The 12,831-nt window shown below is 40.9% G+C and overlaps 1 pseudogene; it reads right to left on the bottom strand.

The window, feature by feature from the left end:
- Positions 1 to 6,127: 6,127 nt before the first annotated feature.
- LOC114619815 lies at positions 6,128 to 12,557 on the bottom strand (annotated as a pseudogene).
- Positions 12,558 to 12,831: the final 274 nt, after the last annotated feature.

The following is a 12,831-nucleotide window of genomic DNA, read 5'->3' as shown; positions in this document are numbered from 1 at the left end:
CTGAAGGAAGTATTGCTTCTTAAATTTACTGAATGTTTTAGTAAACCATACCATACATTCGGGAAATGTGCAAAATTCTTAGGTATAAGGTCTGACAGATTATCATGAAGTAGATTATCACTAATCCCTGCAAGCACCTTACCCTAATCCTAACCCTAACCCTGCTGCTGCTCTACCTGGGATACTTTCCTGTGCTCTGCGTCTATTTTATTTCCTCAGATGAAGTGATGAGATGAGGGCCGTACCCAAGCTGTGCAAATACACGGCTTGAGCTGAACCCAGAGCATTTCTTTCTCTGTTTCAACTCTCCCTAGACCTAGGCCTGGAAGTTTCTAGCCTCAATAAAAATCTAATCTTGCAAATTGACTGATTCAATCTGACTTTTCTTGGCTTCTGACTGAATTGCACTACCTGGCCTCAAACTAACTCTGGCAATCTGTTCTAATCTTCTGTCTCATTCTCATTCTCTGGGTAGATTTTATACCCATCCTCTTTCCTTCCTGTCTTCTAAGGTCATCAGTTACTTCTTATAAAACTTTTATTTACCTTATGTTGCCTCAGAGGCTTACTGCTGAATAAATTCATGCTTTCTCTGGACAGTTGGTTCAACTCAGCTGTTCTAGCCCAAACTCCTCTCTAAACTGACTGATTCGATCTGATTTCTCTTAGCTTCTCACTAAATTGTTTGGCTTGGCCTCAAACTACTCTGGCAATCTGTTCCAATCTTCTGGCTCCTTCTCATTTTCTGGCTCATTCTTTCTTCATCTATGTCTAGCTTGTTTTCTCTGCAACCTGTCTCTGTAAAACTGTCCCTGTAAAAATTGCCTCTGAACTCCACAAAGTGAACTGCCACAAACTTACCTCCACAATACTACCTTTCAACTCACAACAGCACTGACTGACTGAACTGACTCTCAAGTGCTGGAATTAAAGCCTCATACCACCATGAGTGGAACCAAGCTTTTCTGTACCTGGAACATTCTCTGAACCAGCCTGGTCTTGAACTCAGATATCAGCTTGCCTCTGTCTCCTGAGATTAAAGGCAAGTCTGTATTCCAGCCAGAATAGCCATATTGCTGAGTTAAAATTTCTCTATAACTTTTAATTGGTTTTCAATTTTATGCAAATAGAATCATTCAGGATATGTTGGGTTTTATGAATTTTTTTGTTGTTGTTGTTTTTATGAGACAGGGTTTCTCTTTGTAGCCTGGGCTGTCCTGGAACTCACTCTGTAGACCAGGCTGGACTCGAATTCAGAGATCCGCCTGCCTCTGCCTCCCAAGTGTTGAGATTAAAGGCGTGCGCCACCACTGCCCGAGGGTTTTATGAATGTTTAACTCAAAACTATGTCAAACTGACCTGCCTTGTCTCAGCTGCCTGTCATTTCTCTATTTTTATTGACATGGAATATTCCACTATATGAATATGCCATGCAATATCCATACATATTACTCCAGGTGGACATTTTGATGGGCTTCAATTATACACTACACTGAATAATGTTGTCATGGGGGTGTATATACATTTATATGAATCTATGTGCATATTTTGTAGAACATACATACATCTAAAAATGGAATTGTTGTTTTTTAAAGTAGATGTATGTTTAGTATGCCTTCATCTTTTTGTTCTGAGGGATATTTTTCAGTTTAATTTTCAGAAGAACAACCTTACTTTCAAAATCTCCATTTGCCAGTTGATTCCTGAAACTTGCCTAAAAAATGTGAATGACAGAAAGCTCATGGTCAGGCACTATTCTTGGAATCTGTGGTCTCCATTCTCCTTAGGAGGATGTGATACTCAAGGACTACTGTCCCAGAGTCTGACAAATCGAGACCCCCTCTTCTATTGCCACAGCCCCCTCTCTTGACGTGACACCCAAGGGTACTATGTGCCCTTCCATGCCACTGTCTGGGATTTTCTGTCCCTTTCTTACTCCCTTCTTGCCAGAATTACATACTACAGTACCAGAATTACACACTGAAGCAAGCCCTGAGCAATTTTAATCACTGTGAATGTCCTTCCTTAAGAAATACTACACCCCGCCTCCAAGAAAAGCAGCAGCTGACCATGCCAAGAAGCAGGCTGACTCCAGTACCATAGGGCTTACGACCTCCTCTACAAGACACTTCTTAGCACCAGTCCCAGCCAGATAGGATACATGCCCTGGATGTGGCATGACCCTTAACAAGGTAACTGTAAGAGCAAAAGGAGAAAAATAACACCCTTCTCCTATTTCCCAGAGATTGAATTTATTGAGTGTTAAAAAAATATTGCTTAAAGACTTAAGTCTTTAAGCAAATGAAAAAGCAGACAAACGTGCATTACCCCATCTCAGCTCCTTATCAAGCCAATGGTTAAGCACCCATCTATCCCTTAAGCAGAAATACTTGACAACATTTCAGAACATTTTTGGTACATCTTCACTCCCCAGCTAGTATGTTGTATTTTTAACTGAACACCCTTTTAATACCTTTCACTCACCACTGTTGTTCTCTGTTAAGACCAGCTAATGACTGTTCTCTTTATACTGAGACTGTGTAACTGAAATTACTTTTAAGCCTCCCTTTTCTCTCTCTGGGAGGTAAGTCAGTTTCCTTCTGTAAATAAAGCTGAAGACTGGGTTCTAATAGTCAATTATATAGTCATCAACATCCTCTGGGCTAGCTATTTGAATTCTTCTGAGTGCTGAAATTTGGAAAGTGACACCTGTCCCAAGCATTTTAACTATAATAAATGCTAAAATCTGTAACATTTGTTTATCTACTTTGTAGAAGAAATAAAAATAGTTGCTTTGACATCATTATGTATTGGGAACTGGAGATCCCACAGAGACCTGACAGATGAGTTCTAGGTACCATAGAGCCCATTTCCTAAATTTATCAGGAAACAAATAGATAAAACACTGAAAATTATATAAAAAAAACCATAAGTACAATTCCTATACTAAATAATGACACATGGGGAGAATGCTTAAATTCAGACAAAAGTCTTTCTAAAGATGTCACATGCACATGTAAAGGAATTTTAATCTAGCAACATGGCTGCTCTGGCAAAGGATCACATCCAAAGATCTGATCCAACCAGAACGGAGACAAAACCTTGATTACAGTATGATCTGAATAAAATACAGATACACCATTAGTACATTTATTCCCTAAAAATGAAGGTAAGGTTAGTTTATAGAAGAAAGCAGCCATGTTTGAAAGTGATGTTTAAGTTGAGGGGCAGACAAAGTGATGAATCAGAAAAAGGTTTGACAGAATGATTCAGAGATAGGATACTCCTAACTCTCAGGAGAAGAGCAGATGAAGAAAGGCTTCTTAAAAGCAGTGAGAGAGAATAAAGGTGTGTGGTGGGTGGTGTGTGTCTATGGTAGCTTTACCAGAACAGTTTTACAGAGATAGGTTACAGAGAAAAAGCTAAATACAAGTGAAGACAAATCTACGCAGAGAATGAGAAGGAGCCAGAAGATTAGATTGCCAGGGTTAGTTTGAGGCCAAGCAGAGCAATTCAATCAGAAGCCAAGAAAAGTCAGATTGAATCAATCAATTTACAAGATTAGATTTTTATTGAGGCTAGAAACTTCCAGGCCTAGGTCTAGGGAGAGTTGAAACAGAGAAAGAAATGCTCTGGGTTCAGCTCAAGCCGTGTATTTGCACAGCTTGGGTACGGCCCTCATCTCATCACTTCATCTGAGGAAATAAAATAGACACAGTAACAGGAAAGTATCCCAGGTAGAGCAGCAGCAGTCCTGGATGGGAAGGTAAGGATACATGCAGCATGGCCAACAGAGAGAGCAATGGGGAGCGTAAACAGAGGTGGAAGATAGAGGAAGCCTTATTGGCCATTGTTTGAAGTTTTCTAAGTTCCACATGAGTATTCCTTCAGAGGCTGATCACATGTATGATGTTGTCTGGATGATGAGTATCTGGCAAATATCATTTGGTCATTGTGTGCTCTTCCAGATCCTGGTTCCAAGTACACCCAAGATCTCTGCCCTTTACACTCCTAGTACCCCATAAGTCCTTTGCTTCCCCGAGCCCCATTTCCTCTGAAAGACAACCTATTAATCACATGTATAAGCTGACATGTTATTTTTTTATACATTTATTTGTAAGGTATATGTGGATGCACACCCACATAGAGGTCAAAGAACAACTTGTTGGTGGCTTTTCTCTTTCTATTGTATGGGATAGAAGGAACAGTCTCTTGGCTTATCAAGCTTGGCAGGGAATGCTTTTACCCACTAAATCCCCTTGCCATCCTGATAACATGTTATTCTAGTCTATTACAGGTGAATAAATAACACATCATACCAATGAATTTTTACACACAATTACATTTCTTTGGCCAATAGGAAGCAATAATTAAAAGCTTAGGATTTGGATTGTAGTGAAAATGGGTTCTATTTCTGATTTTGGCTCTTTTCTTGTATGTACCTAAAGCACTGTTTTGGGTCTCTTGAGTCTTATGGTCTGTAAGGTGGAAATGATACCTGCCTAGAAGTTGTTATAGCAGAAGAGATAGCATATATTAACTTTCAATGGGTGACTGTTAATAATAAAACCACTTCTTAAAATCATTATAGAATTTTTCAGTACAAAACAGACATTGGATCTTACCCTCTCTGTTTATCTAGCTTTATTTCAAGCCTCCTTGAAGCTAAAAGCAATTGCCAGCCATCACACCTCTAGTTAGTAACAATGCAGCTCTCCCTAGGCAATGCTCTAATCTGGAACCACTCAACCCTTCAGCACCTGCTGTGGCTTTGAGCTTGGGTTGTGCAAACTACATAATCATTATCTGGATCAATCACAGATGTGATCTTATTCCTGATGAGACAAATTGAGATTGTAATAGTGTGTGGTTTAACAAATTTTACCCAGTAAAGCTTAGGATATTCTGAATCATGAACTCTATTTACAGGAAAAGTCAATAAGAAGACTTTCACATAGATTTCATCCAAATGGGGATTGTGATTTGCAGACAGATTAGACAAGGGAATAAACTGGACCAAGTGTTCTAAAATCCAAGGCAATGGGGGACATTTCTCATTCAAACCACCACACCTGGTATTTCAATAGCCAACAACACCTTTACTCCCAGAATGGATAAAGGGCTAGTAGCAACAGTTCTGTTTCAAGACTTTACTCGTTTAATAGACCCACTCTTGAAGACAATACAAAATACATATCTATGCTTTGAGGGAGTAGTCCCAGGAGTTTACATGCACACAAGTCTAAGTACTTCGGTGAATAATTGAGAAAAGAAGATACGAATGAATTTCTGATTCTGAACTGCTCAGTGTCCCTCCTCTTCAACGCTTTCATTACAAAATGGAAATACATTTCTCAACTCCTCTTTACTCACAGGAGTGTGCTCACCACAGGTAAAAACCTATTGTTTACTGTGTGCTCTTGTGCTTTTAAAAATTACTTTCACTGTTCTGGCCTTCCAGTCTGCTGGGTAGTTGGGATTCCTACTTTACTCTGAGAATACGCTCCCAGCCAAGATGGGTGTTCAAGTTCTCTCTCTCTCTCTTTCTCTCTCTCTCTCCCCTCTCTCTTCTCCCACCCCTCCACTGGCCTTCAGAAAGGACAGCTGTTACAGCCACTTCAATCTGCCATCTTATCCTACGATCTTAAAGCTGTTTCTCTAATTTGCTTGAAGTATTCTGATACTAACCACATTTATTGCACATCACTCCCTGTAAGGAATAGGGTGCGTTTCTTTCTTCTTTCACCTAGAATCCTTTCGCTTCCTTTCATCCTCTGATTGTCAACCCAGTTATGAGACTTTTGGTGATAGGTTGCCGGGAGTCATCTATTCCATCTGATGTGTGTCTCTGCAATGAGGACATCTCAGGTACTTAGGAGGCAGAGACATGATAAACCTACTTATCTTCTGCTGCCACTCACAAAGAAAATGTAGTACCTGGCCATTATTGTTCATTTTATTTTTGCCAGTGATTACTAATAGTAAGATAATAATAATGAGACAAAACAAAAGGCTCTGACCCTGACCATCCCTTAGTCTTCTGCTAGAACAGGGATGTGCAAACTATTAAGCACATGTGTAGTTTTAAGCCCAAACTCTGCCAGTCTTGTTTCCTCTGCTAGTTCCCTCAGTTCAGCAGATGCAGAGGGACACTCGCTCTTTTTCCTGTCCCCTCCAGCAGGTCTTCTCTTTGAGCATGCACCATTTCCCACTGAACTGAGCTCCACGATGCCATCCTTGAACTCCTGCTTGACAACCATGTCCTTTAGAGAGATCTCTGTTTCCTCAGAGTACTACAGCTGGCTAAGTAATTTGGGGTTCTTCTTGTAGAGATGCTCATCTTTGATCCCAGCATCCCACAGCTCTGAGCCAAGCTTTGGTCTCTCCTCCTGCAACCTACTCTGTCCAGATGTCAGAAGCACCTGTGTCTCTGTGATTCCACACCCTTTCCTCCAAAGCAGTGGTTCTCAGCCTTCATAATGCTGCTTCCCATGCTGTGGCAACCTCCAACCATAAAATTATTTTCGTTGCTACTTCCTAACTGTACTTTGGCTACTGTTAGGAATTGCAATGTAAATATCTGATAGGCAGGATATCTGATATGCAACCCCTGTGAAAGATTGTTTGACCTTCACAGGGGCTGTGACCCATAGGTTGAGACCACAGGTTGCTCCAAAGCCTCTACTCTTTGTTCAATAATAGAGAAGACCATCTCTACTCCAAAGCTGAGACCTATACATCATTCCCTTCAACCTCTGGGGTCAATCATGACCTCTAGCCCATTGTTGCGCAGTCCAGAAGCTATACTGTCATACTGTCCACACCTAGAGGCTTGTTCCCTGCCTGGGTTGAGGTCTGTAGCAGCACTACCTCAATGACCCCAATACAGTATGTAATCAGACTCTTAAGGAAGGCTCAGGTCAAAGGAGAGTTTGTCATCAATGCCAAACAGGGTGAGGTACTCAAATAACAGCTTCAGGTCTTCCAACCCATCAAAGGCCTGCTTATTTGGGGACATTTTAGGAGCCTAGTACAGGACATCCACCATGCTGCAGGACATAGTGACCAATGCTGTTGGCTGTTTCAGGTGCAGGGCCCTTCTCTTCTACCATCCCATTCCTCATTCCCCCCCAGGTTCCCGGATACCTCATCCAGCTTGTCCCCTGGGGAGCATACAGAACTTGCTATCAGGAACACTGCAGATGGCAAATGTCTCATCTAGGATACACAGATCCTTTACTTGACCAGGGAGTTGCTTATCTGAAGTGAACTCAGGATCTCGCATGTTGATCTTATGACATTTTGAATCAGGGATCAGAGAGATGAACTGGCTGTCCAGCAATGTCAAACTTACACTGGTAGAGCTCACTATAATGGCCTTAGGTCATAGTTGGGTTAACCTGGCAATACACCTTAGCTATGTGGTAGTGCTTAATGGTGATCAGTTTATTCATTGCCAAATAAGAAGCAAAGGAATAGTGAGGTAATAAAGAAGAGATGGCAGCTGATCCTTCAAGTCAAATATGGTCAGTATCCCCTACTCCATGACATCTGAAGCTGCGGGTGGTGGCATCAAACACCATCATCTCCATAACTGTCATCCTCCATGAAATGTAGTCTCTTGTAACCTTGCAGGGTTTGAGCACAAACTTCGGTCTCACTTCATCACGGTCCAGCTGTGTCTTCAGTTTCACCTCTCCTTCGTCTGCTTGGTGCTGGTTTTCTGCCTCTTAAGACGCAGCACATGCCCTCCCTGAGGTCACACAAACTCCCCCAGATCAGCATGCTCTGTCATCCTGGCTGCCAGCTGGAACTGACTGCTGTCTAAACCAGCCTTGGTGGACTCACAGTTACCTTTATTGACAAGAAGTCAGTCTTTCTAAGTCTGTTACCAGAACCCCATTTTTATCCTCTCTCCAAATGCTTTTGTCAGGTTTCCAAGAGGACAGGAATGAACCCCAGTTGATTCACCCAGTATTACTTGATTATAACACAGCGCTATTGGTGCACACTATAATATATGTGCAGGCTTAAAACAATGAGCAGAGTATGTGAGATAAGTTACAGCCATTGCCATACATGGTCAGTAGTCATGTATGCAAGGCTATTATATAAGCCAGGGAAATAAAGGAAAATGCTGGTTGCTTCAAGACCTAAGCCCAAGAGTTTCAAACAGAAGACAAGTATTTTTCCTGAACCACATTAGAAAAGGAATAGCCTGTGGCAGAGCTAAGCCATGGTGCCTTCGCTGTCTTCTGTCATTCTACTGAGCTTTGGTAAACATCTAAAAAAAAAAATCCTCAGCAAATGGTGCAATTAGAAGGAACACTTGGGCAGTCCATCAGCTGCCACTGAGACCATGAATCCTCAGCTGTTGCCCCTTCCCCCTTTACAAGTCGGTGTCACATAGCCCCATATGTGAATCAATAGAGAGATTCCATTCTAATTCTGATTACCATGTTAAATTAAACCAGCATTATAATTTCTAAAGGCCTCTGAATTATTTTTCCATAAGTGTTTTCTGTACATGACTAATAATACCTATATACATATATATTGGTGACAAACATATATATTGGTCTAACAGAACTGTTCTTAAAATGTATATTATAACTAATCAGATATACAAAGAAAATTTACCAAGTAAGAAGGAAACTATGTACATCTTTCTTTCTCACTTCCTTCCTGTGTTTGTTAAGTTTAAGGCTGAATTGCTCCATGTTTGTTTTATTTAAAAATATATATAACTAAACATTTTATTGGGGGATAAATTAAGACAGGAGTTAAGAATAAGATCTAGAGGGTTCCCTTTTATCTTATTGTTTCCTCCAGTCAGATGACTTACGTTAGTAGGTTCCCTTTGGAGTCTTGAGCACACTGTCTGCTTGGCTTCATCACGGCCCAGCTGTGCCTAGTGTTATAATGTATCCCTCTGTGTGTGATTCCCATTTGTGGGCATAGCTTGCATGCGGATGTCAGAGGATAACTTGATGAAGTTTGTTCTCTTCTTTCTTAACTCTGATTCTACTGTTGGAAGCCAGGTCATCAGACTTACACGGCAAATACTAACTGAACAATCTCACCGGCACTGAGAGTGGTTATCTGTAAAGCACGCTGTACTACGTGTGTTACTGTCAACAAGCCAGTATTAGTACAATCATTTTGTTAGCTAACATCTCCTTTACCCCAGCATGCCGAGTGATACATCAGCTGTCTTTATCTAATTTCCTTATGTCTCTTTGGCTGGCAGTTTCCCAGGCTTCAGTTTACTTTTGGTAACATTGACAACTTAAAAATGTTGTTATCAGATAGTTGTAGACTAGCCCTCGATTTGGGTCTGATTCATGTCTTTTTTCTTTCTGAATTAAATTGGGGTATGGGCTTGGGGTAGTTGAGAAATACCTCAGCTACATGGTCAAGCTTAATAGTGAAGGAATGGTGACACATACCCTTCAGTTCATAAGAGGAACACTTTATGATTTCACACCCACACGTTCTCTATACAAATCTGTGAGATATATATTTGGTAACAAAAGGACTTGCATATATAGCAATCACAAGCCACTTGTTTAGTGTGGAAATAAGATCTCCCTACTTCCAATTTTGAGCATTCAAAGTTTTAGTTTAGAAATTGTCATTATTTGTTGCCATGACTAATGTCAAACCATTTAGATGAGTTAACAAAACATAAAGATTTATTTTTTGTTTCTGTTCTTCACTTGAATATAAAAAGTATCATTTTTTTTTCCCTTGAAAAAAGTGAAGCTCCCTTGCCCATCAACCCTTTCAAGATTTTAAGGGCTTTTTGCAAAACAAAGAGTTACTATAAACTGAATACATAGCATAATTAAAAGAGCTTATTCACTGTAGAAAATCCCAAAGGAAAGCAAATGAGTGGGCAGTTCCATGCTATTTAGAAAAGTAGTAATTTCTAGCATAAACAACACAATTTGTAACTATATAATAATTATTTGGAAGCTATATACTTAAATAAAAAAGATATTCAAATTCTCTGGAAATTGGAAGGGGGAGGGGCAGTCTCTAGGATGTGCCAGAGACCTGGGATGGGGGAAGCCACAGGGTGTCTATGGCTAGGGGTGGGGAACTCTAGCTGACACTCCTAGCAGAGAGGGATATGGATCCTGAAGTGGTCACGTCCTGTAGCCAGGCAGGACTCCCAGTGGAGGGGTAAGGACAGCAACCCATCCACAAAACATTTGACCCAACATGTGTCCTGCCTACAAGGTGTACAGGGACAAAGTTAGAGCAGAGACAGAGGCTATGGCCGATCAATGACTGGCTAAAATTGAGAGCCATACCATGGGCAAGAACCAATCCCTGACACTCACTATTAATGATACTGTTATACATGGGGATAGAAGCCTCGGAAAACTGTCCTCTGAGACAGGCTCCACCCAGCAGCCAATGGAAAGAGATTAAGAGACCCACCGCCAAACATTAGACAGAGCTGGGGGAGTCTTATGGAAGAGTTGGGGGAAGGATTGAGGGACTCAAAGGGAGCAGGAACTCCACAGGAAGACCAACAGAGTCACCTAATCTGAACCTTTAAGGGCTTGCAGAAACTGAACCACCACCAAAAGAGTGAGTACAGGGTGGACCTAGGCCCCCTGCACATATGTAGTAGGTGAACAGCTTGGTCTTCATGCAGGTCCCTCAACAACTGGGCTGTCCTTGAATCTGTTGCCTGCCTGCCTACGGATCCTCTAAACGGACAGCCTTGTCTGGCCTCGGTGGAAGAGGGTATGCCAAATCCTGCAGTGACTTGGTGGGTAGGGGGAGGTTATTGTCGGGTGGGATGATACCTAGAGGGGGTCTCCCCCTTCTCAAAAGAGAAGGGGAAGGAGGAATGGGGAAAGATCTGCATGAGGGGGTGCTGAGAGAGGAAAGTGGGGCTATATTGGGATGTAAAGTGAATGAATAAATAAATTTAATAAAAAGAATTTCCAATTCTTTTTACTGCCTTATATGTAAGAAAAGGTATCAACATCTAAATTTAGGTGATGCAAGAGTCTGTGGTAAGTAGCACACATCCACAGAAGAGCTATTAAATTACCCTCCTTAATCTAGAAAGACAAGCACTGAGTAGTTTCACATATGAATACAGAACAAGTTGATCTGGAGAGATGGCTCAGCAGTTATAGACCACGCTCCTGCAGAGGTCAAGGGTTCAATTTCCAACACCCACATGGCAGCAAACATCCAATTGTAACTCCACTTCCAGGGTGTCTGATACCCTTATGTCAGACATACATGCAAGCAAAAAAATGAACATAAAATAAAAATAAATTATATATTAAAAAATAAAATATGTTGATCTGAGCTAAGTACTCAGATACAATTGCTATTCCAGTTCTTAGGAATCAAAGTAAGTATATAATTGCAATTTAATGCTAACCTAGGCTACATGGCAAGGTCTTGTCTCAACAACACACACACACACACACACACACACTGTCTCTCTTTCTCTCTCTACACATACATAGGAAGAGAGGGAGAAAGAGAGACAGACAGAAACAGAGAGACAGAGAAGGCCAGAGACAGAGACAGAGATAGAGACAGAGAAAGGATCAGATTGAACTTGAGTGCAGAAGGTTAGCAGTCGGGAGACACAGGGGTCAGAAGCCCTAGTGTGTGGGTACACAGTAGGACAACCACAGATAGTGATGGAGTATTCAGACCTCTCAAAACTAAAAAAGACTTTGAATAAGGAAGTGATGGACATTTAAGAAATAGATGTGTTTAACAATATCTGGTTCCTCATTCATAAACATGTTTTTGTTTGAACCAGTTTAAAAATAATTTAATTTAGAATGATTTTTTTACAGTGTTTGTCCTGAGCTGGCAGTGTAGTTCAGTGGTAGAAGGCTTACCTAGCATGTACAAGCAATTCTAGAACTGAAGAAAAACATAACGCTTTTCCTGAATCTACGTGGGCGAGATAATTCAGTAACTCAATCCAATATGTGAGCTGAAAAGACCAATTAGTAGTAGGTCAGTTTGTTAAAAGCTGAATTCTTGATGTTATAAAAGTATGAGAGATGTTTTCGTTTTGCTTTGTTTTGTTGTGTTTTCTGTTTGTTTGTAGCCCTAAATGTCATGGAACTCTCTCTAGGTCAGCCTTGAACTTGCAGAGATCCCAATGCTGCTGGCTCCTTGCAGGCGTGGGCCTCCACTGCCCGGCCTGATACTAGGAGTCTCCGTCTCTGTTAGCTACAAAGTACAGGGGAAGACTTTTATCAGACCAGAACAAATCACTGTCTTTAGCCACAACTACATGTAATAATCAGAGCATATTTACACACACATATTTACATACATGTATGTGCATATATAATGTATTCATATATTGCATATAAATAAGTTCACCTAAAACCGCCAACACTGTTTTGCTTCCCTGATAACTACTTACAGGCCCAGTGAGATTGTTCAGTGGTTAGTGTCTGTTGTGCGGGAATGATGACCTGAATTCCACACTCAGGATCCACATCAATCGGGAAGAGCCCCAACTCCACACAGTTGTCCCCTGACATCCACATGCAAGCCGTACCCACAAATGTACATTGCACAAACACACATGCATACATACATACATACAATCATGATGATAATTATTATAACATAATAATAATGATGATAATCAAATGTAACTGTTCATCAATTATAAGTCAAGCTGAACAACAAACATGAGCATGACACTGGACAATAATATAACTGCAATACCTTCCCTGGTGGGACTTGTCACTTAGAAAGTTGTATCCATTGGTTTTCATGAATTGTAGTTTTGCTTATTTTCAAGACAGGGTCTCACTA

Source organism: Grammomys surdaster, unplaced genomic scaffold, assembly GCF_004785775.1.
Source record: "Grammomys surdaster isolate TR1022 unplaced genomic scaffold, NIH_TR_1.0 165, whole genome shotgun sequence".
Lineage (NCBI taxonomy): Eukaryota > Metazoa > Chordata > Mammalia > Rodentia > Muridae > Grammomys > Grammomys surdaster.
This window is presented reverse-complemented; position numbering and strand designations above follow the sequence as displayed.